Genomic DNA, 6000 nt, shown 5'->3' with positions numbered 1-6000 from the left:
ACATTGTTATCCCAAATTTAGAGCTGAGGAAACTTAAGAATGTTACATCAAAACAAGAATCTGTCTCAATAGGGAACACAATATTACCCATTATTTTATACTGCTTATTCAATAAGCTATTGCAAGGATTAATTGTGATATGTTCACATGAAAAATGTATGTGGTTGTTAAAACTCTAGAGTGAATACAAATGTGAGAACGCAAGGCATTGTTAATATGATTACATTTTTTGCTTTTACAAGCTAATTTCTCCTCTCCTGAATGCTCAGGTAATTAAACCCATGCTTGGGTGACCAAAATCATGGCCTATTAGTCTGCAGTGAGAACATGGGCTTTGGTCAAAACAAATAGAGTGCCTGGATTCATAAAGAGAGTCAATGAGAGTGTCTATTACATTCACCCCAATAGTGTGCTCACAGGCTTAATTCACATGCTGGGCCTTTTCTTGTGATGCCATAGAGCTGGGGAAGATGAACAGACCCTGAGTTGCAGAGAACATTCTCTCTCTCTTAAACAAACGAGCCAGAGAAGCAAAAGTAGCCTCTATGAAAAACTGGAAACCAGTAAGATGCCCACTGTGCTCATAAGCTGTAGGCAGGATTGTGATGCAGAGATGGCAGATGGGGGTGGGAAGAAGTCTGGAAAGGCTTCATGGGTAAGATAGATCTTAAGCTGGACCTTGAGGGTAAGAAGGATTTCGGTAAGTCCTGAGAAGCAAACAGGGCTGTTAAGGCCATCAGTGAAATGGTGCTGTGTTTTTTATCATAGAGTATCTTTGGTATATTCTTACTGCTATATAGATGAAATGAGTACTGTAACAGTTTCTATGGAATATCTAGATATTCCCTAAGCTCTTGTAGAGGTTTAATAAATAAGTGAGACTACACTTCTGTATGATCATTAGAACTCAATAGACATTGCGTCTATAGTGGTATCCTTAGTTTAAATAGTATATGATAATGATATGCAGTTTTGAAAGTGGAGAATAGACAGAGATGAGCTGAAGCCAATAGGCATTTTTTTGTGTCTAGACTCTGAAACTGTAGGTTATATTTTTCCTTCAGACCGTCATGTACGAGAGGAGATATGAGAGACGGAACAGAAGAATGGCTTGAGAAACATGGAAGTGAGTTCTTACCCACAATTTGCCTATTTCTATTTGATTTTACTTTTTCTTGCTAATTCTACTTTTTATTTTAGTTTAGTTCATTTTTTAAATTGAAGTATAGTCAGTTTACAATGTTGTGTCAATTTCTGGTGTACAGCATAGTGTTTCAGTCATACAGATACATAGTACATTTGTTTTCAGAAGAGGCTGGGCAAGTCCCATGGCCTCTCTGGTCTCAGGTTCTTCATCAGGCAAATGAAAATTAAATCTGGACACACAGTTACATGGTTTTGATTCTGTGTAGAACATCTGTGAGCCTGGAGTGAGGCTGGGAGGAAGCAACCCCTATAATTGGTTTCATATAATTTTCCTGGGCTTCTGGGATATTGGACAAGGCATGTCTGAGACATACACATTCCCTCCTTTGTTGAAGACTAATGGACCATAGGTGTATGGGTTTGTTTCTGGGCACTCTGTTCTGTTCCATTGATCCATATGTCTGTTTTTGTGCCAGTATCATGCTCTGCTCTTTTGATTACTGTAGGTCTGTAGTATTGTCTGAAGTCTGGGAGGGTTATTCGTCCACCTTCATTACTTTTATTCAGTATTGCTTTGAGAATTCTGGATCTTTTGTGATTCCACATAAATTTTAGAATTATTTGTTCTAGTTCTGTTTAAAATGTCCTGGGTAATTTGATAGGGATTGCATTGCATTAAATCTGTAGATTGTTTTTGGTAGTGTGGCCATTTTAACAATATTAATTCTTCCAATCCAAGAGTATGGGCTATCTTTTAATTTCTTTAAGTGAATAATCACTCTTATTTAAGTCAACAACCTGACTAGGGTGAATCTACCACTTGATTGACTTTCTGTACAGAAAAGATGTGTTTACTGTGACATTGTTTGCTCATTATTGAGAAGTCTCTTTCATGCATATAGAACAAGATCACTGTGATGTATGATTGCAGCTTTATGGTGACAATTATGCAAATTTCCTTTATGTAGCTTATTTTTCAAGGGATTACACCTTTTCAGGTCTACTCTTAGCAAATCTGAGACATGGGATCTCAGCTAAGGATATTTAATTTTAGAATGTTGACAGAGAGCTGCATGGTACTCTCACCTTCTCTCTCTGTCTCTGTCTCTGATTCTCTCTCTCTCTCACACACACACACACACACACACACACACACTCCTAAACAAATGCAAAACAAAAACATGAACCCATGGAGGGTGCGAGAACTAATACGTTTGTACTACAGCTGCACAAATAATTTAAATTAAACTGAAATTTGCCAAGACCTTACTTCAGAACAGTTTTAATGATGATGGACACATAAATGAATATGACATTTGAAGAATTCAAATTTAAACATTCAGAGGCTTCATTCTCTGAGCTATTATTTTACTGCAATTTGAAGCATGAAACCTAAAAAAAAAAAGTGTTTCTTTCTCTTTAGAAACAGACACATTACTCCCATTAACTTCAGGAGAAATTAGACATGAGAATGAGGACAGACGATAGACAAATAAGAATGCGTGTTCAGTCGCCAGATTAACCCACTAGCCAATGGTAGATCTCTGAGAGCCTTTAGAGTCTATGAGATCAATAATCCATTAGAGCTCATACTGGTGACTAAATGACTTTGGGGATTGGTAATGGCATCTGAAGTCTTTTACCTTTAAGCCATGGCTTGTAATAAATCCTAAATTCTGAAGCATCACTGCCTGGTTGCAGTAAGGGTATATTAGGTTCTGCACTTCGACGCAAATAATGGCAAATAATAGGCACTCAATACATATTTATTGAATGAAAGGATCAACAAAGAAAAAATATTCTTTACTCCACACTCAGATCTCTTCTGATCCTCACCTCTTTCTGGGCTTGGCGTGTTCGAGTTCTGCCTGATACCTGCTTTCCTCTTCTCATCTCTGACCCTATTGGTGCTGGTTATACCTGTTTCTCTTCTTCTCTTACTTCTATCATCATGTTTCTTCTGATAAAGCTCAATAGGCTTTACAGGTATCTGGAATGCTAATAAATGGCAATTTTTGTATATATATATTTTTTTATTGAAGTATATAGTCAGTTTACAATGTTGTGTCAATTTCTGGTGTACGCATAATGCTTCAGTCATACATATACGTGCATATATTCATTTTCATACTCTTTTTCACCATAAGTTACTGCAAGATATTGAATATAGTTTCCTATGTTGTACAGTATAAACTTGTTGTTTATCTATTTTATATATAGTAGTTGGTATCTGCAAATCTCAAACTCTCAATTTATCCCTTCCCACCCCCTTCCACCCCTGGTAACCATGTTTGCTTTCTGTGTCTGTAAGTCTATTTCTGTTTTGTAAATAAGCTCATTTGTCTTTTTCTTTAGATTCCACATATGAGTGATATCATATGGTATTTTTCTTTCTCTTTCTGGCTTACTTCACTTAGAATGACAATCTCCAGGTCCATTCAAATTGGTGCAAATGGCATTATTTTATTCTTTTTTATGGCTGAGTAGTATTTTATTACATAAATATACCACAGTTTCTTTATCCAGTCATCTGTTGATGGACATTTAGGTTGCTTCCATGTCTTGGCTATTGTAAATAGTGCTACTGTGAATACTGGGGTGCATGTATCTTTTTGAATTAAGGTTCCCTCTGGATCTATGCCAAGAAGTGTGACTGCTGGATTATATGTTGAGTCTATTTTTAGTCTTTAGAGGAATCTCCATACTGTTTTCTATAACAGCTGCACCAAACTGCATTCCCACCAGCAGTGTAGGAGGGTTCCCTTTTCTCCACAGCCTCTCCACCATTTATCATTTGTAGACTTTTGAATGATTGCCATTCTAACTGGTGTCAGGTGATACCTATTGTAGTTTTGATTCGCATTTACCTGATAATTAGCGATACTGAGCATTTTTCTTGTGCCTATTGGCCATTTGTATGTGTTCTTTGGAGAATTGCTTGTTTAGGTCTTCTGCTCATTTTTGGATTAGGTTTTTTTTTTTTTTTTAATAATTAAGTTGTATGAGCTATTTATATATTCTGGAAATTAAGTCTCATCTTTTGCAAATACTTTGTCCCATTCCATAGGTTGTCTTTTTGTTTTGCTTATAGTTTCCTTTGCTGTGCAAAAGCTTGTAAGTCTAATTAAGTCCCATTTGTTTAGTTTTGCTTTTATTTCTGTTGCCTGGGTAGACTGTCAGTGGGTATTTTTGAGGGCGAGAGGGTTTGAGGGGTTAAATCATCATACTCTATGGAAGCAGGCCATGAATAATGGCTCTTAGCATTTGGAATTACCATTTCTAAAGTATGGGTGAGAGGAGAGGAAAGGCCAGTGTCCCAGTGTGTTGCATGAAATCTGGAAAATAGCAGATGTTAAAATAAGGTTTGACAAATGTATAATTGAATAGAAACAGGAATAATAAACCAATATGCTTAGAACATCTACATGTGACACAATATTAAACATTTCACTCACATTTCTCATTAAGTCCTGTCAGGAGTACTAAAAAGTATGTCTCATCTCCATTTTTAGAGATAAGAAAACTTTGAAAGAAGTTTAAGAACTTTCTCCAGACCACCTATCTCAGGTATCACTGAGCCAGAATTCTGTTTCAGGTCAGTCTGACACAGTTTTGGTTTTGCTGCTGTTATATTGCTCTGGATTTTTTTTCTCACACCGTTTTTGTGTTCTGACCTTGGAACGGTGTTGACACCAACAGCAAGAGGCAGTGCCTGAGCCTTACTTGTACTTTCCTAGTATTTATGATCCCAGGCCCAAGCTATGCCGATTCATAATGGCAATGGCTAACAGGCTTAGAGCTATCGTATCCATTAGCTTACATTTATATAGTTTAACACACATGATACCATTTGATCACCATGACAAGCCTGTGAGGAGTAAGGGATGCATTTCTCATCATCACCCTCTTCACAGTTGCAATGACAAAACTGAGGTCCACAACACTGACAAACCATAATCACCCCAAATTCATAATTTACGCTAGGCTTATTCTTGATATTATAGGTTCTATGGGTTTGGACAAATGTAGAGAGGCATGTATCTATCATAAAAGTATGCAGAATATTTTCACTGCTCTAAAAATCCTCTGTCCTCTGCCAATTCATCCCCTGCCTTCCAAACTCCTAACAACCTCTGATTTTTTTTGTCCATGTAGAAGCAGAAAATACTCTTTCCAAAAATTGTACCTCTGAAAAAAAGAGAGATACGAGTACTGAGGTCAATGACAGATCTTTATTTTTCTTTATAATAAGATAAACTATTCTTTGTTTATATGTTAAATAAGAAGAATTTGAATATACGGAAGAAAATAGCTAATGAGTAGAGAGAGAGTGCAGCAGAAGTAGAAGGTATAGAATTTGTATCAGGAAGTCGAATTATTCTTTATCAGGAGTTTACTGTGAAGAAAGAATTTCCATACTAGTCATTTTCCAGACCCCCCCCCACCTCTCTCTCTCATACACACACACACACGGAGTCACTTGGACCTTCTGTCAGAACATGACATTATGTTGCCACATTTTCTAAAAACATCTGAAGAATTCTTTGATCTTTTCGATCTCACCCCTCATCTGATGATGGAACAAATAAAGCTTGGTTACAAGCTTCCAGCTTTGTTCTCCATTTTATTCCTGTGATTTGCAGAAAGCGACATGTAATCCGGAGAGTATCATCAGAGCCTCTCAATAGAAAGATAGATAGATAGGTAGGTAGGTAGATAGATAGATAGATAGATAGATAGATAGATAGATAGATAGATAGATAGATATTATATATCTATTATCTAGATATTATATATCTCTATCTATTTTCCTTCTCACAACAAAGGAAACCATCACCAAAATGAAAAATCAAT

The sequence above is a fragment of the Camelus ferus genome, chromosome 10 (assembly GCF_009834535.1).
Source record: "Camelus ferus isolate YT-003-E chromosome 10, BCGSAC_Cfer_1.0, whole genome shotgun sequence".
Classification (NCBI taxonomy): Eukaryota; Metazoa; Chordata; class Mammalia; order Artiodactyla; family Camelidae; genus Camelus; species Camelus ferus.
Note: the sequence above shows the minus strand (reverse complement) of the source record.